General features: G+C 41.6%; 1 long non-coding RNA gene across 1 annotated transcript; it reads right to left on the bottom strand.

Annotated features, from left to right (window-relative positions):
• Positions 1 to 414: 414 nt before the first annotated feature.
• Positions 415 to 27,832, bottom strand: LOC122555386. Its single transcript, XR_006313257.1, has 3 exons — positions 27,745 to 27,832; positions 22,894 to 23,101; positions 415 to 1,087 (listed from the first exon to the last, which is right to left on the bottom strand). It is a non-coding gene; the product is annotated as an uncharacterized LOC122555386 (long non-coding RNA).

The following is a 27,832-nucleotide window of genomic DNA, read 5'->3' as shown; positions in this document are numbered from 1 at the left end:
GACCTCACTTCCCAAAATGTGGACAGGGAAATGGAGCAGTAGGCACCTTTGATGGTTGTATAGCAATGGTCAAAGGTGCTTGGACCTTTGATGGGACAGGAGGTGTGTTAATCATATTTTGGCAATACATTCTTGAGGTTGGCCTGATCAAAGTCACCGGCTGTGATGAACAAAGCCTTGGGGTATTCCGTCTCATCAAGTGCACTCTTCACTGCTGCATGGGTTGGGATGTAGACCACGGGAGATGAGCGCGTGTCTGATGAAGGCATGACTGGTGAATTCATGCCCTTCCTGAAGAAGGGTTAATGCCTGAAACATCGATTCTCCTGCTCTTCAGATGCTGCCGGACTTGCTGTGCTTGTCCAGCACCACACTCTCGACTCTGAACTCCAGCATCTGCAGCCCTCACTTTCTCCTAGGTGAACTCATGCAGCAGATAGTAGGGACTGCATTTCATTGTTAAACATTTTAGGTTCAGGTAGCGGTAACTCATCAGGGTCAGCACGGCTGAGCACTGGGAGATGTTGACTAGGAGATAGACTCCACAGTCCCTTGTCTTGCCTGAGGATGCCAAGCAGTCCATTCAGTGAACTGAGAAGCCCTCAGGTTGTAAGGCAAGGTCAGGTGTAGCAGGAGGTAGCCATTTCTCTGTAAAACAGCACACAGCGGTCCCTCAACTCTCTTTGGAAGGTGAGTCTAACTTTAAGGTCATCCATTTTGTCCTCAATGGCTTGGACATTTGCCAGGAATGTGCTGGGCGTGGTCAGGGGTCAAAACCCCAAAGTTTTAGTTTTACCCAAAGTCCAGTGCATCTCCCGTGTTCCCTGGGCTGCTCCTAGTCAATCCCAGGCATTGGTGAGGGAAGTCTGCTGCTCCAAGAGGCAAGAATGTGTTCTCAGTGGGGTCCGGGGCACCAGTCACAGCCTTCAGTGATTCACGGTGTCTTGCAAGTGGTCTGGTCAGGTCACTGCAGGGTCAGGTCACGTTCCTACGATAGTTGGCCCTTGAGTCCAAGATTCCACGGGGAGGTGGGGCTTGCAGCTCCAGCATTGGTAATCGGGCCTTGCCTATCGGACCTTCCTCAGACCTGCAAGTAGATTTAATAGAACAAGGTTCGTAATTTTGACAGACTTAGAATTGAGTCTTAAACAGCACGTGATTATAAGCTATGTTAGAATAAGATCTGCTGCAGACAGCTCAGATGGAATTGTCATGGTCTGGCGTCATTTTGGGTCATCCACCATGTTTGCTATGGCAAACGTCTTTACTTTACTAAATGTTGATGAGAAATATCAGCAGAAAGGCTTTGGTATTAAAGACAAAAGGGGCAGGAACCTAGGTATATGACAAAAACAAAAGGAGACCCAATAAGTGATCCAAAAATAACCATGCACGTTCTTACAGTGCTAATCAAACCTTCAAAGGTGCTTTGGAGAAACTTTATCAGCCATGAGCCGGCACAGAGCCAAAGGAGACATTAGCTAAAGTTCAATTGGACATAGGATTTAAGAAACCTCTGAAAAGAGGAGTGAGAGGTGGAGAGGATCATCACATCGATCTGCCAATGAACATTAAGCTTCACCTAAGGGTTTGGAGCTGGAGGTGAACATAACCAGATGAAATGAGGCAGGTCAGGAAAGGTAGTGGTATTGTGGCTTGTCAGTGAAGTATTATTCCAGATTGCCAGGTCAATGTTCTGAGAACATGGGTTCAAATCCCATCATTGCAGATGGTGGAATTTTAAATTAATAAAAATCTGCAATAAAAGAAGCTGACCAAATAGCAACCACTGTGCATTGCTGTAGAAACTCATCCAGCTTTTTTACTAATGCCCTTTAGGTAAGGAAATCTGCTCTCCTTCCCTGGTCTGGCCTACATGTGACTCCAGACCCATAGTAATATGATTGCTTCTTAACTGCCCTCCAGGTAATTAGGGGTGGACAATAAATGCTGCCCTTGTTGGGAATATCTACAATCCATGAATGAATATTAAAAGGTAATCAATAAATCAATAGAAATTGGAATAATTTAAGATTGGAAAAATAGGAAGAAAGATTATAGAACTATTAAGGGAAATACAAAGTGGGAGTGAGGATCTCAAGTGAGGACATCAAGTGAGGACATGAGCTAAAGCTTTGGGGTAGTGAGCACTGAGGCAACAATGGACATTGTGGAGATTGGACCAACTTGTAACAGTTGGACAGCTGAGCACTCACTGTCCCTGTTCTCACTGAGGATTCCTGACAATTTTCAAATGTTAAAATGGGGTCACAGAAGGAAAATGTTTGGGAAGGACGAACTTAAGAGGTACACAATGCTTTCAAATAATTCCTAGAAACCAGATCCATAGAAGATGAAGCATTTGTAAAACTCACTGAACATATCAGGGACAAAGCACAAAATGAGCATTGTTATGAGGAACGCTCAGTGCTGAAAGATTGTTAATCAAATGTATTGCAGAAAAATATCGACTCTTTATGATGGTGATAAACTTTCCATCTCTCAGCACAATGATCTGCACTGTGGTGGTCAGCTCTATGTTAAACATCACTGTCATGGCTCAGGAGGCATTCTCTGTCTTAGTCTCTGAAAGGTTTGCTCTAGGTGAGGGCAACGGACTGAGGAGATGCGTGGTTTGCTTTATTTTCCCTGGCTCACTCTTTGGCTAACAAAATTTCTCATTTCTTCCAGTGACCTTCCAAATTGTTGGCCTCCAGAGGTCACAGCTATCAGCAACTGTCCCCCAGTTGTCAGCATCAGTGCCAGCCAGATTCATATCTGAGAGATGCCCTTTAATGGAGGTATGGAAATGCAGGAGGTTGTAACTCGCTCAGAGAACGTGAGGACTGTAGATGCTGGAGATTAGAGTCGAGAGTGTGGCGCTGGGAAGGCACAGCAGGTCAGGCAGCATCCGAGGAGCAGGAGAATTGACGGTTCAGGCAAAAGCCCTTCATCAGGAAGGTAACTCGCTGGCTAATTCACCATACAGCTATATGGCTGTTATCTTTCTGATGAATGTGGTTGAGCCAGTGCAGACATCGCTGGATTAATAATGGTGATGGAATTAGCTAATTTAACTGGAGGTCAGCTAAATAAGGAAATGGTTACACTGTCAGATTATACAGAATTCTGATGAGAAATGTTTGGAATCATAAAATGCATGGGATATGCTATTTAAGTAGCTGGAATGACAGCAGATATTTAAGACAACAAATATAAACTCCAGCACACAGAGGGAATTAAAAATTGATCGACACAAGGATTCAATGAATGATGCTAAAATTACTAAGGATGAGATTGCTAAGCAATCTCAGAGTCATGATAAACTTATCATTCAGCTGGTTCAGTTACCATAACAAATAGGAAAACTGAGTAATTTAAGCAAAATCACTCTTTTTCAATAGTCTCTTTGGGAATTCAGAACAGTAGGAATGGATGTTAGGGCAGTTGAATGCTCTTCCTGTAGAATGTGGGAGGTAAAGGTCACCACTTGTGTCCCCATTGCCTTCATCTTGGGAAGTGCACACAACTCCACCTCCTCAGAAACCGCTTTATGGAACTGGAGCTGGAGCTGGACGAACTTTGGATCATTCAGTAAGCGGAGGGGGGTAATTGAGGGGAGTTACAGGGAAGCAGTCACACCTCCGGTACACGAAAAAGATAGATAGGTTACAGTCCGGGAATGGAAAGGGAACAGGCAGACATTGCAGGGATCCCCTGTATACCGTTTGGATACTGTTGTGGGTGTGGGTGGGGTGGGATGGATTTACCTAGGGCAAGCCATGTGGTACAGGTCTCCAACACAGAGTCTGTCCCTGTTGCTCAGAAGGGAGGGGTGGAGAGGAGTAGAACATTAGTCATCGGGGACTCCATAGTTAGGCAGAATATAGGAGGTTCTGTGGGAACGAGAGTGACTCACAGTTGGTGTATTGCCTCCCAGGTGCCAGGGTCTGTGACATCTCGGATCGTGTTTGCGGGATCCTTAAGGGGAAGGGCGAGCAGCCCCAAGTCGCGGTCCACATAGGCATCAATGATATAGGTAGGAAAAGGGATGGGGATGTAAGACAGGAATTCTGGGAGCTAGGACGGATGCTTGGAGTTAGAATAGAGTTGTTACCTTTGGTTTGTTACCCATGTCACATGCTAGCGAAGCAAGAAGTAAGGAGAGCGCGGAGCTGAGCACGTGGCTCCGTAATGGTGCAGGAGGGAGGGTTTCGGATACCTGGATAATTGAGGCTCATTCTGGGATAGGTGGGGCCTCTACAAACAGGATGGTCTCCACCTGAACCAGAGGGTACCAATACCCGGCAGGGTGGGGTAGATTTGCGAATGCTTTTTGGGAGGGTTTAAATTAATTCAGCAGGGGGATGGGAACCTAAATTTTAACTGCAGTGTACAGGAGGTTGAGAGTAGTGAGGTCAGAAATAAGGTTTCAAGATCATAAGAGTTTATCGGCAGGCAGGAAGTTGGTTTGAAATGTGTCTACTTCAAAGCCAGGAGCATCCAGAATATGGTGGGTGAACTTGCAGCATGGGTTGGTACCTAGAACTTTGATGTTGTGGCCACTTCGGAGACATGGATAGAGCAGTGACAGGAATGTTTGTTGCAGGTTCTGGGATTTAGATGTTTCAGTAAGAACAGGGAAGGTAGCAAAAGAGGGGGAGGTGTGGGATTGTTAGTCAAGGACTGTATACAGTGGCAGAAAAGACATTTGAGGACTCGTCAACTGAGGAATTATGGGCTGAGGTTAGAAACAAGAAAGGAGAGGTCACCCTGTTGGGAGTTCTCTATAGTCCTCCAAAAAGTTCCAGAGATGTAGAGGAAAGAATTGCAAAGATGATTCTGGATAGGAGCAAAAGTAACAGGGTAGTTGTTATGGGAGACTTTAGCTTTCCAAATATTGACTGGAAATACTATTGTTTGAGTAATTTAGATGGGTCAGTTTTTGTTCAATGTGAGCAGAAGGGTTTCCTAACACAGTATGTAGACAGGCCAACAAAGGATGAGGCCACATTGGATTTGGTACTGGGTAATGAACCAGGACAGGTTTTAGATTAGGTGGTACTTTGGTGATCATGACCACAATTTGGTTACGTTAACTTTAGCGATGGAAAGGGATAGATATATACTGCAGGACAAGAGTTATAGCTGGGGGAAAGGCAATTATGATGTGATTAGGCAAGATTTACAATGCATAGGATGGGGAAAGAAACTGCAGGGGATGGACACAATTGAAATGTGGAGCTTGTTCAAGAAACAGCTACTGTGTTCTTGATAAATACATACCTGTCAGGCAGGGAGGAAGTAGTCGATTGAGGGAGCTGTGGTTTAATAAAGAAATTGAATCTCTTGTCAAGAGGAAGAAGGAGCCTTATGTGAAGATGAGACGTGAAGGCTCAGTTCAGGTGCTTGAGAGTTACAAGTTAGCCAGGAAGCATCTAAAGAGAGAGTGAAGAAGAGCCAGGAGGGGACATGAGAAGGCATTGGTGGATAGGACGCTCTCGGGTTTTCCTTGATCCTATCTGCCAATACCTTCTCATGTCCCCTCCTGGCTCTTCTTCACTCTCTCTTTAGATGCTTCCTGGCTAACTTGTAACTCTCAAGTACCCGAACTGAGCCTTCACGTCTCATCTTCACATAAGGTTCCTTCTTCCTCTTGACAAGCGATTCAATTTCTTTAGTAAACCACAGCTCCCTCGCTCGACTACTTCCTCCCTGTCTGACAGGTTTATCAGGAATAAAAGAATGACTAGAGTAAGATTAGAGCAATCAAGGACAGTAGTAGGAAGTTGTGCATGGAGTCTGAGGAGATAGGAGAGGCACTAAATGAATATTTTTCATCAGTATTCACACAAGAAAAAGACAATATTGTCAAGGAGAGTACTGAGATACAGGCTATTAGTCTAGAGGGGATTAAAGTTCATAAGGAGGAGGTGTTAGCAATTCTAGAAAGTGTGAAAACAGATAAGTACCGTGGGCCAGATGGGATTTATCATAGGATTCTCTGTAAAGCTAGGGGGGAGATTACAGTGTCTTTGGCTTTGATCTTTATGTTGCATTGTCTACAGGAATAATGCCAGAAGACTGGAGGATAGCAAATGTCCCCTTGTTCAAGAAAGGGAGTAGAGACAACTCTCCTAATTATAGACAAGTGAGCCTTACTTTGATTGTGGGTGAAGTATTGGAAACCATTATAAGAGATAGGATTTACAATCATCTAGAAAGGAATAATTTAATTAGGGATAGTCAACACAGCTTTGTGAAGGGTAGGCCGTGCCTCATTAACCTTATTGAGTTCTTTCAGAAGGTTACCAAACAGTTGGATGAAGGTAAAGTCGTTGATGTGGTGTGTATGGATTTCAGTAAGGTGTTTGATAAAGTTCCCCATGGTAGGCTATTGCACAAAATATGGAGGCACGGGATTGAAGGTGACTTTGTGATTTGGATCGGAAATTGGCTCATTATAAGAAGACAGAGGGTAGTGGTTGATGAAGAATGTTCATCCTGGAGTTCAGTTACTAGTGGTATATCCCAAGGAGCTGCTTTGGGCCCATTGCTATTTGTCATTTTTATAAATGGCCTGGATGAGGGTGTTGAAAATGTGTTGCTGGAAAAGCGCAGCAGGTCAGGCAGCATCCAGGGAACAGGAAAATCGACGTTTCGGGCATAAGCCCTTCTTCGGTTTCCTGAAGAAGGGCTTATGCCCGAAACGTAGATTCTCCTGTTCCCTGGATGCTGCCTGACCTGCTGCGCTTTTCCAGCAACACATTTTCAGCTCTGATCTCCAGCATCTGCAGACCTCACTTTCTCCTCCTGGATGAGGGTGTAGAAGGATGGGTTAGTAAATTTGTGGATGACAGTAAGGTCGCTGGAGTTGTGAATACTACCGAAGGATATTGCAGGTTATAAGCTGCAGAGCTGGGCTGAGAGGTGGCAAATGGAGTTTAATGAGGAAAAGTATGAGGTGATTCACTTTGGAAAGAGTAACAGGAATACAGCATACTGCGCTAATGGCAAGATTCTTGGTAGTGTGGATGAACAGAGAGATCGCGGTGTCCATGTGCATAGATCCTTGAAAGTTGCCAGCCAGGTTGATAGGGTTGTTAAGAAGGCATACGGTGTGTTAGCTTTTATTGGTAGAGGGATTGAGTTTTGGAGCCATGAGGTCATGTTGCAGCTGTACAAAACTCTGGGACAGTAGCACTTGGAGTATTGTGTACAGTTCTAGTTGCCGCATTATAGGAAGGGCGTGGAATCACTGGAAAGGGTGCAGAGGAGATTTACCAGGATGTTGCCTGGTATGGAGGGAAGGTCTTACGAGGAGAGGCTGAGGGACATGAGGCTGTTTTCATTAAAGAGAAGAAAGTTGAGAGGTGACCTAATGGAGACATGCAGGATGATCAGAGGATTCGATAGGGTGGGCAGTGAGAGCCTTTTTCCTTGGATGTTCATGGCTGGCACAAGGGGACATAGCCTTAAATTGAGGGGTGAAAGATTTAGGCCATATGTCAGAGGTAGGTTCTTTACTCAGAGAGTAGTAGGCCGTGGAGCACCCTGCCTGTAATAATAGTAGGCTCACCAACCTTAAGAGCATTTAAATGGTCATTGTATAAACATATGCATAACCATGGAATAGTGTTGGTTCGATGGGCTTCAGATTGGTTTCACACTGTAATGTTTTGTGTTCTATGTTCTTTGAATGCATGCCTGAGAAGGCCATGTTCAAATTATATTGTGCTCTGGTCAAGTGAACGCACACATTGAGATAATCATGTGTTGGAAACTGTTCAAAATGACAAAAGGTTGACTCTTAGGCCTTAATGTCAAACCATTCATGAGCTGGAGAGTTTTAAAAATTTAACCAAATAATGAGTTCCTAATATGTGTTTATGAATGTCATTTCCATATGGAGTTCATGCTGTGTATTTGTTCCATGGTGGAGAGGCCCCAGGCTATGAACAGAATTAAATCAGGATCTCAGAATGCAATTGGGATATACAAGCACTGATGTCCATTCCATGTTGCAAACATGGATGACTTTCCTCCCCCTCAAATACTCGAGCTGATCCAAAATGAGCATGGGGTGCTCTGCTCAGCGGGGGCACAGCAGCATGATTGGCTGGCACAATTTATGGTTAACTAGACCTTTCAAAGGCAATGCTTCTCTTAAAAAGAGAGCTGTACTCATCTGACAAGAGCTGCAGCAGACTGTCTATGAAATGTTTGGTTAGAAAGAACCACACATCAATGGAAAAAAGAGGGACCCACCCCCCACCAAGCTTTTCTGATGCAGAACTGAGTATTGTGGGTGGGGGGGGGGGGGGGGGAAGTATGTGGGATGGGTGAAGTACATGAGTAGGAACTGGGAGCAGGAGGGTCAGTCCCCAAGTCTGGCCCTGAGAACACAGTTAGATAAAGTTGAATGAGGTTACCTCATACCTTCACTAGATTGTCCTTATCCACTAACTCACGTATACATTTCTTGTACTGCCCAATATACCATCACTTATTCATCAGCAATCAGGGCTCCTGGTACTTCAAATCACCCAGCTGGTACTACCAGTTTCACATCTACCACCAACCACATACTTCCAGGTACTCAGCTATAGCTGGCAAATAACCCAAACACACTTTCTGACAGTCATTCTTGCTCTCATCTATTAACCCCAGGAATGCAGCAGAATATATGGGGTATCGGAATGCCCGCATTGACTCAGAAAATTTCTGAAGGAGAGCATTAATCGCCATTTGGACTGGCAAGGTTTGTTCAGAAATAGTTGGTCTGGCTTTGTCAGATGGACATCCTGCCTAACAAATTAGATAGAGTTTTTCAAGGAGATGACCTGGTTTGTAGATGAGGGTGATAGTGTTACGTAGTATACATAGATTTATGCAAAGCCTTTGACAAATTTTCACACAGAGGACTGATAAAGAAGATAAAGCACAAGGGAACCAGAGTAACTTGGCAAGATGGATCTGAACTTGACTTAGTGGTAGGAATCAGAATTTTGGTAGAGGCTGCCTGTGTGACTAGAGGCCGGTGTCCAGTGGTATATCACAGGGATCAGTGTTGGGTCACTTATTGTTCAGGATATATTGACATTATGTAGATAAGAATGTGGGGTCTGATAAGTAAGTCTGTGGGTTACACGAGAATTGGGTAGACAGTGAGATAAAGGTCTTAACTTACAGGATGATATGGACAAATGGGCCAGAAGGCCAGGTGAGAATTCAAGACAATGGAATACTCAATGAATGGTAGGACATTAGGAAAGTCAGATGAATAGATGGATTTTGGGTTTCTTGTCCACAGATCCCTTAGTGTGACTGGACATGTGAATAGGGTAGTTTAAAAGGTATACAGGTTAAATCAGATATGATAGCAATGGAAGGATGGGTGAAGAGTTGCTGCTGCAGTATGTGGAAGCTGCTGAACACCATTATGTTCCTGAGCAAACACATCTGGAGTAAATGTTTACAGCTCTAGGAACTTCGAAACGGGATTGAGAAGCTGGCATCTAAACTACGGATAATGTCTCACATCAGGGAAGGGGAAAGTTAACTGGACATTCCAGAGGGCAGTTACACCTTTCAGATAAAACAATTAAAACTTGGTCTGTGATCAGACACAGGACAACATGACTGCAAGTGCAGTAGGCATGAAGATCTTGGAGGTTACAATTGAATAGCCTTACTCCCTGCAATTGTCCATATTTGTGAGGATAACAATATCCAGAGTGCGACAGGAAGGAATAGAGTATGTCAACACAGAACAACAGGAGTAAATAAATAAAAGGGGAAAAAATGGTAAAAAGGCAAATTAACAGCTCTTTAGTTGAATGCAGGTAGCATTTGGAACAAAATGGTTGAATTAACACCACACAAACAGCTTAATGGATGTGATCTGATGGCCATTATGGAAACATGGTTACAAGGTGATCAAAGCTGGGAACTAAATATTCAGTGGTAGGAGTCATTTTGAAAAGGGAGGAAGGAAGGAAAAGATATTGGATAGCATTGTTGGTACAGATGGATTAGGCAAGAAAGCTTACTGTTCAATTCTGGAAAAAAGGTAAGTTTTATAAAGACTGTAATACCTGAACATTTAGAGATACATAATATGATCAAGCAGAGTCAGCATTGCTTCATGAAGATAAAATCATGCGAGACAAATTTAGTAGAATTATTTGAGGATGTAATGAGCAGGATAGATTAAGGGGAAGAAGTGGATATAACGTGGTTGAATTTTCAGAGGCATTTGGTAAGGTAGCAGACATTCAGAATACTTAAGATACAATCCCATGATGTTACAGGTTGAATATTAGCATGTATGGAGATTGACTAACTAATACAAGTTGGAGAGTTTGGATAAAATGGGCAATTTCAGGATGGCAACATGTAACTAATGGTGTGCCACAGGGATCAAAGCTAAAATCTCAATAATTCAAAATATATATTAATGACTTGGGTAAGGGAAATGAATGTACTGTAGCCAAGTTTGCAGATTACATTAAATAAGCGTGAAGGTAAGTGGTAGGAGTTTGCAGGGAAATTTAGATAGGTTAGGTGAGTTGACAAAAACCTGGCAGATAGAATATAATGTGTAGAAATTTGAGTAACGCACTTTGACAGGAAGAATAGAGGAGTTGAATATTATTTAAATGAAGAAAGACTTCAGAAAGCTATGGAACTGATGACGTTGAGAGTTCTTGTCCATGCATCACAAAAAGCTGGTATCTAAGGTCAGCAGATAATAGGGAAGGTAAATCAATGTTGACCTTCATTTCAAAGGGAATGGAAGATAAAAAATAGAGAGGCTTTACTAAACATTACTTAAGGCACTGGGTAGACCACAGCCAGGAGAGTGTGAACAGTTTTGGGCCCTTTGTCTAAGGAAACATATACTGACATTTGAAGTAACCCAGAGAAATTCATTAGATTTTTAAGTTATAGGATGCATCCTATCAGGTCCAGAGGACCTTTTGGTTTACAGCCCCATTATTTTCCCTAGCACTTTATCTCCAATAATAGGCGTGGTATTTATCCCCACTCCTCATCTTTCCCCTTGAATATTTAATTATTCTGGGATGCTATTACTATTTGCTATGGTGAAGTCTGATAAGCATTTATTCAACTCTTCTGCCATTTAGTCATTCCCCATTATTATTACCGCTAAGGGGTTTTTTGTTCATGTTGGCTTCTTGATGAATTAGACTGATTTTTTAATTATTTCCCTGACTCCCTTCGATTTCTATTCAGAAATAACTCCAAGTCACCACAGCATAGCCACAGTGAAGACTGTTGTTGATCATTTAAATCCTGCACATCCAATTGCAATCTCAAATTATTATCTTATACACCATTTCCTCATTTTACACCTTTTTGAAAGTTCAACTGGAAGACTCATGACATGCATGTCGGGTATCTCAATCCACAAATTACCTCTCAATTTGTACAAAAACTAAGTTAAAAATATCTATCTAGCTCTTCCACTAAATTTTCAGCAACAAAGAGAAAGTCTCAAACACTTCAGCTGGAAGGAGGAAGGTTGCCCATGAAACTATCAATCACTGGTGGTTATTCTTGCAGCTGAATGCTGGTTGGCATTGTGAGAGTGTGCTGACTGGCTCAGTGTGGACTAATATGGCAAAGAAACATTAAAATCGGTTGGACAATATAGCTTACTCTCACTGCATATTTTCAGTTCTCTCACGGTGTACATTTGCCTGTCAGGGCCATGCTAATACTGGCTGGAAGCTTTCCAACCACCAATTTTTAATTTTTTTGTCTTCTGTAATGGGGTATTGTGCCTAAGTGTGCAGCCATGGACCCCAAAATATTAATGTGCCTGATGAAAGATTAAGAGTGAATGTTCTACCTTCCAATACTGATGAGATTACCAATCTAATGCATTAGTTGTGCTTTTGGACAGCCTGAGGCCACAAGAATTGCTATATAAATGCAAATTCTTATTTTTTTGAATCCAAACTTTTCTTTTTTCTTATCATATTCTAAAAGGCCTGTGTATTTCTGGAATTACCTGTCGCTTTAAATATTCACAACAAACAAAGGCTTGTATCAGAGTAATGCATCCATCTCAAAACATGGCTTATAAATTCATTGAGGCATTGAGTATAGCAATTGGAACATAATGTTACAGTTATACAAGTCATTGGTGAGGCCGCACGTATTGCCTATAGTTTGGGTCACTCTGTTATTGGAAAGACATAGTTAAACTGAAATGAGTGCAAAGAAGATTTACAAGAATGGTGCCAAGACAAGTCGGCCTGAGTTATAGGGAGATATTGGCCAGGATAGAACTTTATTCCTTGGAACGTAGGAGAATGAGGGGTGACCTTATTGAGGTGCATAAAATCATGAGGGGCATAGATAGGATGATTGCAGAGTCTTTTTTTTTCAGGGATGGGGAATTGAAAACTAAAAGCAATTCCAAGGTTTAAGGTGAGAGGGGAAAGATTTAAGAAGGACCTGAGGGGCAACTTCTTCATGCAGTGAGTGCTTAGATGGAATCGGTTGCCAGAGAAAGTGGTCGAGACAGGTACAAAGTAACATCTAAAAAAAGCATGTAGATAGGTACATGGATGGGAAGGGTTTAAAGGGATATGGACCAAATGTTGGCAACTGGGACTGGCTGAGTAGGCACCATGGTTAACATGGACCAATTTTGTGCAATGGGCCTGATTCCATGCTGTGATACTCTGTGACTCTATGACTCTAAATCTGGTGAGCTGACAAAACTGAATTTGACCTTTATTCAAATGCATGACTGCATTGTGAGTATTAAGAATGTAGTGGAGTGTGGAGTTAGATCCTCTCAAAATCTGTGTACAGTTTTGATTGCCCTGCTCGAAGAAGGATATTATTAAATTGGAGAAGAGATTTACAAGGATGTTACTGGAACTGGAAACTTTGCATTATAAGGAGATGCTGGATAGACAGAGATGTTTTTTCACTGGAGCATTGGAGGCTGAAGGGTGACCGAGCACAGGTTTATAAAATCATTAAGGGAATAGATAAGGTGAATAGCCAAGGTATTTTCTCTAGGATATAGCAGTTCAAAACTAGGCCACATAGGTTTAAAATGAGAGATGAAAGCTTTTAAATTTCCAGAAAGTGTTCAACAAGGTGCTGTACAAAAGGCTGATGCATAGCATTACGAGTAATGTATTAGCATGGATACAGAACTAGTTACCTAACAGAAAGCAAAGAGTGGGGATAAATGGGTATTTTTCTGGTTGGAGATCAATAGCTAGTTGTGTGCCTCAGGGATCAGCATTGGGATCACAACTGCTCATACCTGACACAGAGGATTTGGGTTTGGGGACCAAATGTAGTGTGTCAAAGTTCACAGATAACACTAAGGTGAGTGCTGGAACAAAGTGTGTAGAGGGCACTGAAAGTCCACAGAGGGATACAGGTAGGTTAAATTAGTGGGCAAGGGTCTGGCAGATGGAGATAAAAAAGCTGAGTTCTTCCATTTTGGGAGGAATAACAAGAAAATGGGCTACTATTTAAATGGTGAAAAATTGCAACATGCTGCTGTGTAGAGGAACCTGGGTGTCCTTGTGAATGAATCACAAAAGATTGCTTTGCAGGTGCAACAGGTAATTAAGGCGGCAAATGGAATATTGCCCTTAATTGCTAGAGGGGTGGAGTTTAAAAACAAGGAGGTTATGTTGCAGCTGGTGAGGCCACACCTGGAGTACTGTGCACAGTTTTGGTCTCCTTATTTGAGAAATGGTGTACTGGCACTGAGGAACTTCATTAGGTTTATTCTGGAGTTGAGTAGGTTGGGTCATGATGAGAGATTGAGTAGAATGGTATTATACTCATCTGAATTTAGAAGAATGAGGGAGGATCTTACAGAAACATGTATGATGGGAATTGATAAGATAGAGGATGAGTCCATGATCTTATTGAATGGTAGGGCAGGTTTGAGAGGTCAGATAGTCTATCCTGGCTCCTATTTCTTATGTTCTTGTGTTCTTAAAAGGAAACTGAGGGGCAACTTTTTCACACAGAGGGTACTTCATATGTGAATTGACCTGTCACAGGAAGTGGTAGATGCAGTACAGTTACAACATTTAAAAGACATTTGGATAGTACATGAATAGGAAAGGTTTAGAGGGATATGAGCTAAACAGAGGCAAATGGAATTAGTTTATTTTGGGAACTTGGTCAGCATGGACCTATGTTTCTATATGATTTTATGACTCTATGTGAACAGTATTTCTAGGCTGTGGTTTCACAGGCTTTAACAGCCTTTTTATAGATGTCAGATAATGAAGGTCTCTCAGCAGGCTGTTTGGTGGTGGAGGCGATAGCAGAATATCTTGTTCCTAAACACACTGAAAATGTACATCCAAGTACTTTCCAGCAAGCATGCTCAGTACAAATCATGTGTATAGGTCCAAACTAATTGCTTTCCCTCCCTGGCCCAAAGGTTATTGTGGGCACTTGTTCTGCCCTGAGGTGAACTGACTCCGGTCATCCATGTGACACTTGGTTTACAATCCAAATAAAGTTGGGGATGCTTGTGGTAAGTGAGAGTATCCCTACCTCTGAGCCATTTTCAAGCCTCATTCTATTCTGGAGGTGTGGAAAAACACTTCTGGATGGGTTGATTTGGAAAATATCTATAATCTAGATGAGTATGGCCTTGATTTATCTGTTGTAATCAACCCTATCCAGGAATAGAAAGACTACTTAATTTCAAAATGCTAATGTATTTGACAATGCCCTGTACTTGCAGAAATGTTAAAGACATAAAACGTTTGCATTAGATGCTCTTAATTAACTTTCACCTCTATATTAGAATAAATTACTGCTGAAGTGTTTCTTCTTTAATGCCACCAATTAAATTACTCTATTGTTTGACCTGCCTGTGGTTACTTCTTAATTGAGTTGGGTTTACTAATTGATTCAAAGTGCCTTAAAGGGAACCTTTCCAGAAACCGGTTATAGGTTCTCCTGAGATGGTAAATATTGCTTCTTCATACAATTTCTAAATTGTAACATGGTTGTGAATGTTTAAAATAGACATAATTAGCACCAGTCAAATTCAACAATTTTACATTATGATCATTGATTCTTGTAGCATCGCCGTTCCCAGGAGTCAAGGACCACGTGTGGTGCATGCAGAATTGTTTAGTTTTCACTTTTGTGCTATTTAGATCAACCAAGATAATTAGTGCTAAGTAGGCATCCCATAATTCATTTTTCCATGTTTCAGTACTTCAACAGTCTCAAAATCCTTCTCACCATTGGCATTCTGATTCCCACTATCTATCTTTCAGCAGTTCTGCATAATGGGCCCTGCCTTCACTTTACCACAAATATGAACGTTAACATGCAATTTCCAAATAAAAGCCTATCCAACTATTCCGTCTGTTAGTAGGAATACTTAAGAGTTACGCTTGTGCAACACTGTCTTATGTTCTGATTCACCTTTCCTGTTGTTCTTCACCAGTGTTTCCCCATTGGTTCTAGCTTGAGATGTGGAAGGTTATTGAGTTTGAACTAAGAACACTTCAGATGAGCGTGGTGGGAAATCTCCATCAACTCTAGGATTTTGAGGGTCCAGTGTCCTCTGAAGGAGGAGCCAATGGAGTCTGGCCCAGCTGCCTCTGAAGCAATAACATGGGCACTATTGTAGTCGGTCACAAGGTTACAAGCATGTAACAATCCTGTGAGACGACAACAGTTACACTGTGGGAGTTTTGAAAGGGTTAACATTGGAGACTTCATCCAATTCCATTTAATTTAAATATAACATGGAGGTGCCAGTGCTGTATGGGGGTGAACAAAGTCAGAAGTCATACAATGCCAGGTGAGAATCCAATAGATTTATTGAAATGGCGAGCTGTCGGACTGCTGCTCCTTCATCAGGTGATGTGGAGGGAAGTGTACAGGCACAGAATATATAGATTAGATTCACGACAGTGTGGAAACAGGCCCTTTGGCCCAACCAGTCCACAGCAATCCTCCAAAGGGTGACCCTCCCAGACGCATTTCCCTCTGACTAATGTACCTAACACTATGGGCAATTTAGCATAGCCAATTCACCTGACCTACACATCCTTGGATTGTGGGAGGAAGCCCATACAGACATAGGGAGAATGTGCAAACTCCACACAGACAGTCCCCTGAGGCTGGAATCAAACCTGGACCTTAGTGCTATGAGGCAGCAGTGCGAACCTCTGCGCCACCGTGCGGAGAGATGAAGAAATTAAGGTGTCAATAGATAAGTACTAATAGGATGAGTGGAGTGTCAACAGGCTGAATAACAAGACTTTGCAGGTGATCAAAAGTGTCAAATGGTGCGAACAAACAGCTGAATAACCAGTGAGGGGATGACCTATAAACCGATTAATTAAGGCAGAGGTAATTACAAAAAAAAACAGAAACCATCTTATTTTGGAGTATAATCTGGTGTCGTGTGACTTCTGACAATCTTATGACATCATAAGGAAAGTCAGAATATCTTAGGATCTCAAAGAGGACAGATGTGCTACCCTATGGCTTTAAATTGCCTTAACAGTGATGTCTAAGTTACTAATCTGACTTGTACTTGCTGTCATGCAATAAACTGCATCTTGTTTAAGACCAGAGCCTCTTCTCATTAAGGCTCACTAGCAGCATTCCTCTGCGTCTGTAAACCAAGTAGACACTTGGATCCAGTCAAGGAAAAGTGATGATGGGATACGTACAATAGCATCTTCAATGGAGCCCAGGCTACTTTTTTGTGGTTATCAATTATTGTTTCTGTAGTGCAGGAGTGTTGTGACATTTTGGATGCCCTTGTAGCTCTGGCACCCAGAGCCAATAGGGCAGCTGCCTGAATTTTCATGGCATCAGTGCGAGTAGAAATATATCTCCTGGTGGATACCACTGTCATGTTTGTTCATCTGACATTGGATACATGATCAAACCGCACTTTGAATTGTGTTTCCTTTGCTCGGAGTCATTGACACAACTTGCTTGCAGGTGATACTTCCTTATCAACCTTCTTCAGTAGCCTGGGCAAGAAAAGTCAACATCTGAAACCTTTCCAAAAAACAAATATGGCACTGGTGAGTTGCCAACTCAGGAGGAATATTCCCCCACCTCAGTTCCAGAACTAGTGTGCCTATTGATTCACTGCAAGAAAACTCCTTATCTACACAAACTACAATGTACCTGTGGTGCTAGGCTTTAAGTTGATGGTTGCTAGGGTCGGATTGAGTGACATTGCATCTTCAGAATCCTAGCCTAAATTTTGGGTAGTGTCACAGAGCAGCTAAAAAAAAAGAGAGCAACAGGCATTACCTCCCAGTGTAAAGAGGAAGTACTTACTGCAGGCAGCTGCAGCTTGTCATACAGAAAATGTACAATGTGAAGTGGAAGTAAGAAGACCTAACAAGAGAATAAAGTATTCCTGTACCATAATGTTCCCTCAGTATTACCCTGAAGTCAGTTTTATTTGCATTCTCCACTGGTCATGGTCTTCTACTACAAGTTGCCCACAACCTTCGGGAGAGAACCCAGAATTTTGAGTAGTGAGGTGGTATTTGTGGTGGTAGAGACTTGAATAGAGACTGAGACCTGTTCTCACCTTGGTAACTTGACTTTATCAATGAACTTTCTTTAACTTTGTAGCTATATCCTGGGGGCTAAACCCCTGGTATTCATCCATGTGCTACTTAGTATCCCCCAACTCACCCAGATGAGCATGCATCCAATGTAAAGCATGTGTAGATCCACGTCAAAGTGATGACTATAAGCTGTCAGCACCAATTTTCTGAGTTTCTGGGACCATATGAATAGACCTGTGCAGCATACTTTTCAGGCTTACCTTCAGGCATTATCAAATTTCCAAAACATCTTATTGGTGCATATGTAAAAGGTGCATGTAGTTTTCTTTTGTGCCACTCATTGATTATGATCTTATTTTTAGTACTTGTGATGTATGTTCTCTGTTGTTTGAGAGCATTGTTTCCAGAATCCCTCTCTCACTCCTGTTCTGTGTGATGTTAGCAAATCATGTTTCAAACATGAAGAGGCTGAGAGATTAAAATGTCAAACTGCAGAGTACAGGCTCCATTAAGGTTGTAGCATTTTACTAATTGATTAATATCAAAAGTAAGGATAGTTTCTGCCCTGGCCAATTTCATGTATATAAAAAAAAAGGTGCAAAGAAAATAAATAAAAACAATGAACCCGCAGCCACTGAGACATTTTCTGAGAGTTGCTAAGCAACAGAATATAGAACCAATGTTGTTAAGGTAGCAGGTTGCTTTTGCTGAGGATGTTGCATTGAAGTATGCCTCAACGATTTGAAACCTGAATCTGGGATCATGATGCCCTGCAGATCAGTGACAACTTATAACATTGTGTATATTGTGCAGTATCTATAATTCTTTGGAGTCTGAGATTATGTGATTTGGGTTTACTTTTGATCAAGTTGTCCATGTAAAGTGCAAAATTATTTTGTAAATGATAAAACATTAAGACGTCAAAATCATGATATTCACTAGAAAGGTACATGCTCTCCAAATTAATGCAAAACTTTTCTTCTGACTGACTTAATATTTAATCAAATACAGAGAGAATGCTAACCTTGTGGTTTACCCACTGCTCTTCCTCAAAGTGAGTCATAAAATCTTGTGCTCTGAAAATTAAATTTATATGTAATTAATACTAAACTTCTAACACCCAGTAAAATAAAATCTGCATTTGGAAAGAATGCAGAGTCTGTGTCTAATATGGATGACAGGAATACTTCCTTAAATTCAGATAACCTTTAGTAAATGTTAATATATTCAGGTGTTGGGACATGTGGCAGCGAGCCTTTTGTACAGCCATTTTTGTAAATTATACAATGCCTAGCAGTGCAGAACATCTTTCAGTGTCAAATTCTAACACCCATATATTCCATCGATTGTCATCCTGTATGCAGTTTCTATACTCAAATGTCATGCACAATCTAAACCAACAGTCAAACCTCTGATTGAATAATCATTTCTGATATCAAATTCACAGCAGAAATTATGAATTCAGGTTTTTTTTCCTGTTTTATTTCTGTCTATAGCATTTCAATATATGCTTACTCAGTACATTACCATTCAAGTGTTTGAGGGTAAATGGCACATCTTGTCTGTAATCTGTTTGTTTATAAATAGAAAATTTATACTAACATTTGGCTTTGTTGTAACCTGGGGTTAGATGTTTCTGATGTGAGAATAATTTTGGCAAGCTGTATGCCTCTGTTATTATTAGTATTAGGTATTGTGTTCTTTCAAATAAGAAATGGTTTGATGAAATCATATTTCTATTAATTGTTCTGCAGAATATGGAGCACAACGAGTTTGGGGATTTCTGACAATTGTCACAGAAAGTTGTCATGACATTCTACTCAGACTTGACTTTGGTTTTAGGGATTGTTCATAGAAATGACAGCTTTTTATTTACTGTCTTTATGTAAAAATATCAAAGGCATTTAAATTTAACTAGCTTCTGAAAGACGACTCAAAGAATAAAAGATTAGGACACATGACCATAAGCTTTGTCAAAAAAGTAGAATTTAAGGAAAGTGTTCCATGAGGACATAAAGGTGGACAGGTAAGGGAATTGAGGAAGGAATTCCAGAGGTGGCTGAAGGCACACAGACAAATAGGTGAAAGGAGGATGAACAAGGGGAGGGAGAGGTACAAAGAATTTATGATAGGGATCATATACAAGTGCAGAAGTCATGTAGGGATTTTACATTGTGAAAAAAAGACTTCAGTCATATTCAGCCTATCCAAAAAGAGACAGTGCACAACTAGATCTAGTAATTGATAATGAACTAGTCCAGGTAAGAGAAGGGAAGAGAGAGGAAAAGGAGAGAGGCTTTCTGCATGGAGCCAGAGGAAGGGGGTGAGGTCCTTAATGAGTACTTCTCATCAGTATTCACGAAGTAGAAGGACATGGATGGTGGTGAGACTTAAGAATGGGTACATTGATATTCTTGGACATGTCAATACTAAAAGTGAGGTGTTGGGTGTCTTGAAAATATTAAGGTAGATAAGTCCGCAGGACTGATAGGGTCTCTACCAGAATACTGAAGGAGGCAAGGGAGGAAATTGTTCGAGTCTTAAACAGTGATCTTCGTATCCTCTTCAGCCACAGGTGAGGTCCCAGAAGACTGGAGAATAGCTAATATTGCACCTTTGATTAAGAAGGGCAACAGGGATAATCCACAAAATTATATGCTGGTGTGCCTCACATCAATCATAAGGAAATTATTAGAGAAGTTTCTTAGACACAGAATTTACTCGCAGTTGGAGAAGAATGGCCTTATCAGGGATAATCAATGTGGCTTAATGCTGGGGAGATCTTGCCTCGCAAGCTTGATTGAATTTTTTGTGTTGGATACAAATTTGGCTTGGTCATAGGAGACAGAGGGAAATATAGAGGGGTGTTTTTCTGACTGGAGGTTTGTGACAAGTGGTGTTCCACAGGATCAGTACTTGGAACATATGTACATATACATATACATATACATATACATATATTTTGATTTGGATGAAAATGTAGATCATCCGATTAATAAGTTTGAGGATGACACAAAAATTGGTGCAGTTATAGTTAGTGAGGAAGGTTATCAAAAGGTACAGCAGAATGTAGAAAAGTTGGAAAATTGGACAGGGAAACAGCAGATGGAGATTAATCCGGACAAATGTGAGGTGTTGCACTTTGGGAGGTTAAATTTAACAGGAAAGTGTACAATAAATAGCATCCTTTGGAGTAGTGAAATATACAGGGATCTTGAGCTGCATGTCCATAGCTCCCTGAAGATGGCAATGCAAGTAGATAAGGTGGTAAAGAAGATGGGCAGCAGGCCTCACTTCATCAGCTGGTGAATTGAGTATAAAAGTTGGCAAGTCATGTTGCAGCTGTATAAGACTCTAGTTAGGATATATTTAGAGTATGTGTGCATTTCTTTTTATGACACTATATGAAGGATGTGGAGGCTTTCAAGAGAGGGCAGAAGAGCTTCACCAGGATGCTTCCAGGATTGGGCTGTATTAGCTATGTGGAGAGGTTGGACAAACTTGGATTATTTTCACCAGAATGTCAGAGGCTGAGGGCCAACTTAATAGAAGTATATAAGATGACGAAGGGCATGGATACGGTGGATAGTCAGAGTCTTTTTTCCCCCCAAGGTGGAGATGTCAAATATTAGGGGGCATAGGTTTAAGGTGAGAGGGGAGAAAAGTTTAAAGGAAATGGAGGATTGTTTTTGCACAGTGGGTGGTATTTTATCTGGAATATGCCGAGTGGAGGAGGTAGAGTAGATATGTTCGCAATATTTAAGAGGCAGGGAATAGAGGGATACAGACTGTATGCAGACTGATGTGATTAGCTCAGAAAACCATCATGGTGGCACAGACATGATGGGCCGAAGGACCTATTCCTATATTGTGCTGTTCTATGTTCTATGCATCTGTGGGAATCTATGGGAGTAGCAAGATAATAGTGATCAAAACATATTAGCATTCTAAGTATAACCTAAGGAGGAATTAAGTAAGATGAAGTAATGAATTGGAAAAACAGTTAATTTTAAGAAAATAAGAATAGAACTAAAAAAACAACTGATGAGATAGCTGCCTGCTATGTAGGACTCTATGATGTAAGGAAAATAAATGTAAGGAGTAGTTTCATCATATTTACAAAGACAGCAAATTAATCAATGGACACTTCAAATTTTATTTAATCATAGAATGGACCTTGAGGTTTGCCCAAAATGGATATTGGATAAATTGCCTTGGGAAGTGTAAGGGTATATGGAATCGGTTTGATGGTGCATGGATTGGCATTATCACATATTAGGGGTTATAAGACATGAGGTGGCATGAGGCAGCATGGGCTGGTATGAATAGGACATTGGGAGTGAGTCAGTGGATCTGGGGGTGAAAAGGGTAAAAGCTGCAAGGGCTTTTCCTCATAGATGCAACAATGCATGGAGCAATGAGTTTGGCCTTTTGTCCAATCGCTTCCACACCTAACAGTCCCTAAAGTGTTTCTAATGGTGGTGGCCATGATGTTGATTAAACACAAACACACAGGAATGGAAATTCCAGTGTAATTTCTCATAGGTGGAGATGTAGGGCCTGAAATGGTTCCAATGGACTAAGAACTCAGATCATATACTCAGACCAGTATCTTGACAATAAGGGAGAAGCTGATAAAAAGAAATCCAATAAAAAAATAGTTAAGACATGAGTGAAAACAACACTGTTGGGTTTCCAAAGGAAAACTTCAAAACTAAATTAACATGGAACGTTTAAGAAATGATTCCAGAGATACAAAGCTAACAAATAAAAACCTGTGTCTGTATAGAGCCACTAAAGAATAAATATAATAAGACTGCAGAGACTAAACATGAGATGACAACTATAATAATTGTAAACAAGGCCAGCCTCATAGAATGAGTTTCTGATTGAACCAGATTAACAGCCCCAATCAGGGAGCCCTGGCTGACAGATATAAACAGAAGTGTCAGACATTCTGTTCACTCTGCGAGCTAGCTCTGAGGAAGCTAGACGAGTATCAAGCACTGTGCATGTGTAAATAAATGATGATTTGGTGATGGAATACTGGCCTCTGTGGAGTTATTTTTAAAAAAAATTAAACACTTAATTCGTTTGATTATTTATCAGAAAATTTAATATGGTGAACAGGAGACATCAAAATAATATAAATGCAGTTAAGTTAAACACAGGGACTAAGTGATAAATTGCCCATACCTGGATGTCACATTAAAAAGGTAAGGGAAAATATAACAGACATTTTGATTTGTGGAAGTTCTTTCATTGGCAAGGATTGTGTTTACTGCTTATCTATACTGACCTTGAGAAAGTGGAGATCGACCATCATCTTGAAGTGTTATTGTCTATCTGGTGCAGGTACACTCTCAGTGCTGTTAGGAAGGGAGGTCCCGGATGTCGGCCTCGAAGCACCAAAATAGCCCAAGTCAGCATATTGTGTGATTTGGAGGGTAAACTTGAAGGCAATGATTTCCCAATATATCTGTTGGCCTTTACTTTCTATGTGGTAGCTGTTAAAAGTCAGAGAAGTGTTATTAAAGGAACCTTAGTGAGTTGCTGCGGCACATCTTGTATGTGATAGGCACTGCTGCCACCATGAATGGGTGATGGACAGAGTGACTAAAGTGGTTGATGGGATGCCAATCAAGCACACTTCTTTATCCTGAAGTGTTGTTGGAGCTGCCCTAATTCAAGCAAATGGGCAATATTCCATTACACTTCTGAATTGTGCCTTGTAGATGGTGGACTCAAAACGGGCAGCTAGGAGGTGAGTTACTTGCCATAGAATTTATAGGCTCAGTGGATTCACAAATGAGGCTGAACATTATTCTGTCATCAGTGAATATGCCCAGTTCTGACCTTATCATGGAAGGAAGGTGATTGATGAAGCAATTAGACCCAGGACATCACCCTGAACAACTCCTGCAATGATGTTCCAGGGGTGAGGTGATCAGCCTCCAAAAACCACAACCATCTTGCTTGTCTATGTATCAAAATATATTTGTAAAGGGATTACTGATAGAGGACCGATAGATAGCTACTGTGATTACAATTTGAAAAAGGGACAAAATTAAGTTCAGGGATCTATAAAATAAGTATATTAAAAAGGCAAACTCATTGTCATATAGAAGTAGGCATTAGAGAGAAATGGCTGGTGGTGGTTTGACCTGTGGGTCACCGTGACGCAGGTAAAGGGACAGATGGGGACTCCTGCATGGCAAGCTCAGTGGGTACAGGAATTAAACCTTTCACAGTAACACAACATTACACTGCAAACCAGCCATCCAACCAAGTGAGCTAACAACCTGACCACCTGTAGGTAGCATAATCAAAATAATGCATTATCAAAGATGTAATATAAAAAAATGTCCAGATTCTGGAATTATCATGAAGAATAGTCAGTAAGGATTCAAACAGGAAAAGTCATACTTTCCCAATCTTTTTGAGTTCATTCAAATAAAGGAAATTGGAGGTAAGGGTAAAACACTAGACAGTATGGGCCAATCCTTCCAGTTTGTAAATAATTGGAGAAGAGATGTTTGCCCCAAGTTATACATTGGTATCTTCAGAAGTTCTTATGCCAATAATTGGATGGGAATTGTTTAACTCCACACCCCCTCCCCCAGTCCTTGGGAACATGCCTGGGCAGGATTCACTCTCACGCTGAGCCAAGGCAACACCATGAGCCGCTGAGAGACCAGGCTGGAACCTACCGTGACAGAGGTGAGCACCAAGAGGGGGAAAAGAGGGAACATAGAGATAAAAGTAGTAACAAAGAGAAGGAAATGGGAAATAAACAGTACGGAGTGGAGGTCTTCCTGATAGGTAGTTATCAGATTGACAAACAGTGGGAAGTGATGTTCTGTAAAGTTTGGTATTAAGCCACTTTTCACTATTTCTACCAATAATTTGGAAGCTGAAATCAGAAATAGAATTTCAACACTTATTGATGGCACAAAATTAAGGAATACAGTGAATACAAAAATGAATTGTAGTAAAATTAAGTCATTAATACATTTGTGAAATGACTATCCAATTTACAAATTAACATCCATTTAAATATGAGGTCATAGAACATAGAACAGTACAACACAGTACAAGTCCTTCGGTCCACGATGTTGTGCCAAGCATTGATCTTAATCGAAGATCAATCTAACCTACACACTCCCTCGTCAGGTGCACACCCCCCACCAACCTAACCTCCACTCCCAGCACCTTCCCCTGCAACCGCAAGAAATGCAAAACTGCTCCCACACCTCCCTCCTCACTTCCCTCCAAGGCCCCAAGGGATCCTTCCATATCCATCACAAATTCACCTGCACCTCCACACACATTATTTACTGCATCCGCTGCACCCGATGTGGCCTCCTCTACATTGGGGAGACAGGCTGCCTACTTGCGGAACATTTCAGAGAACACTTCTGGGACACCCCCACCAACCAACCCAACCACCCTGTGGCTGAACACTAACTCCCCCTCCAACTCCGCCAAGGACATGCAGGTCTTTGGCCTCCTCCATTGCCAGACCATGGCAACACGATGCCTGGAGGAAGACCGCCTCATCTTCCGCCTAGGAACCCTCCAACCACAAGGAATGAATGCAGATTACTCCAACTTCCTCATTTCCCCTCCCCTCACCTTATCTCAATCCCAACCTTCGGACTCAGCACCGCCTTCTTGACCTGCAATCTTCTTCCCGACCTCTCCGTCCCCACCCCCTCTCTGGTCTATCACCCTCACCTTAACTTCCTTCCACCTATCGTATTCCCAACACCCCTCCCCCAAGTCCCTCCTCCCTACCTTTTATCTTAGCCTGCTTGACACACCGTCCTCATTCTTGAAGGGCTTATGCCCGAAATGTCGATTCTCCTGCTCCTTGGATGCTGCCTGACCTGCTGCACTTTTCCAGCAACACATTTTTCCAGCTCTAACCTACACACCCCTCAATTTACTGCCGGGGTATTAATGTGCTTGTCCAGCAGTCGCTTAAATGTCCTTAATGTCTCAGACTCTACTGCCACCGCTAGCAGTGCATTCCACACATCCGCCACTCTCTGCGTAAAGAATCTACCTTTGACATTTCCCTTATTCCTTCCTCCTATCACCTTAAAATTATGACCCCTCATGACAGCCATTTCTGCCATGGGGAAAAGACTGTGGCTCTCTACTCTATCTATGCTTCTCATTACTTTGTACACGTCTATCAAGTCACCTCTCTTCCTTCTTCTCTCCAGTGTGAAAAGCCTGAGCTCATTCAACCTCTCTTCTTAAGACAAGCCCTCCGATCCAGGCAGCATCCTGGTAAATCTCCTCTGCACCCTCTCTAAAGCATCAACATTATAGCAACAATGAGGCAACCAGAACTAGACGCAATATTCCAATAAACCCTGGTCTAACCAGGGTTTTATAGAGCTGCAGCAAAACCTTGTGGCTCTTCAACTCGATCCCTCTGTTAATGAAAGTCAAAACACCATACGCCTTCTTAACAACCTTATCAACTTGGAGGGCAATTTTGAAGGATCTATGTACATGGACCCCAAGATCCCGCTATTCCTCTACACTGCCAAGAATCCTTTCTTTAAGCCTGTATTCAGCATTCAAATTCAACCTTCCAAAATGAATCGCTTCACTTTTTCCAGATTGAACTCTATCTGCCACTTCTCAGCCCAACACTGCATCCTGTTAATGTCTTGTTGTATCCTGCTACAACCCTTGACACTGTCCACACATCACCGACCTTTGTGTTCTTGGCAAACGTACTAACCCATCCTTCCACTTCTTCATCCAATTTATTTATAAAAACTACAAAGAGCAGAGGTCCAAGAACAGGTAATGTATTTTGGTAAGGGGTCCACCTTGAAAAATAATGTCTAAATGGGATTGAAAAACAGAGTGATCAGGAGTTCAGATACTCAGATTATGAACAGTAGGGATATGATTTAATAGAGTTGAAAGAAAAGCAAACAACATTATGTATTGGTATTCATTTCTCAAGAGATAAAATTACAAAAGCAATCAAATTATGATTAACTTGAAGGATCTTAGCAGGCCATATTTGGAGCAATTCAAACAGTTCTAATTTCCATTATGCAAAATGAAAACAGAGACATGAGGACACATTGATGAGAGTCAATGATGTTGGGTGTGAGGAGTTGTCATGATAATGGGTAAGAATCCTGAAGTACTGTGGACATCCTTAATTAGAATTCTAATCTTTTTTGGCTGGTGTAGCCAGAAACAATAGTGATGTAAATGACTGAAAGGAGAGAGAAGAAGAAAAAAAGGGAGGGGGGGTGGAGAGAAAGCAGTAGACATTTCACACCTGCAGATGCAAAAGGAATTTCAAATGAAAGCCCTTCAAAGAAGATAAAAGGCAAGTCAAAACAGACTCCGATACCTGTGCACGGTCAGACTGAGTGATGTCTCTGAGGGTGAGGCAACACAGAGAAGATAGTGCTATCTGCTTTGACTTTTTTTTCCCCCTGCCTGGTTTTCAGTCAAATGGCATTGATATGCACTATGATCTCTGCCCAGGCTGTACAAGTCTGATGAGAAGGTAACTTGGTGTGGTAACCCAGGCAGAAGGTGTCCTTTCCATCGCTGAGCCCATCCAGCAACTGTAAGGCAGCATTGATGAACCTAGGAGACAGACTGGACTTTTTAGGAGACGTCTCCAGAGTTCTCGGCTGAGGGGAAGTCCCTGGCTTACCTGCTGGCCTTTAAATGTTGCAGCAGACCTTTGACTACAGAGGTCCTGGCAATGGTGGTGGACAATGACATCCCCAAAACAGACATTTTATATCCTTGTTACCCTCAGTGTTTTTTTAGGATAACAGGTAGCAGATTTAAAACAGAGATGAGAAATCACTGCTCTCAAAAGGGGTTGTGAGCCTGCAAAATTCACCTCTCCGGAGTACAGTGGACACTGGGACATTGAGTAAATTTAAGGAGGAGATAGATGGATTTCTAATTAGTAACAGTTATGGAGAGTGGGCAGGAAAGTGGAGTTGAGGCTGAGATGAAATCAGCCATGTTCATATTAAATGGCAAAGCAGGCTCCAGGCACTGAAATACCTACTTCAGCTCCTAGTTTTTATTTTCTTACATTTTTATATTCCTGATGACAAGTGTGTGATCATGTGAGATAACTCACCTCAGGCCAGAGCACATCTGAAGCATGGATTCCATACTTCCACTTGAAAGTAGAAAGTCTCAGCTTACTTCTTTACCTGCATGTGTTG

The sequence above is a fragment of the Chiloscyllium plagiosum genome, chromosome 1 (assembly GCF_004010195.1).
Source record: "Chiloscyllium plagiosum isolate BGI_BamShark_2017 chromosome 1, ASM401019v2, whole genome shotgun sequence".
Lineage (NCBI taxonomy): Eukaryota > Metazoa > Chordata > Chondrichthyes > Orectolobiformes > Hemiscylliidae > Chiloscyllium > Chiloscyllium plagiosum.
Note: the sequence above shows the minus strand (reverse complement) of the source record. Positions and strands in the feature narration are given on the sequence as shown.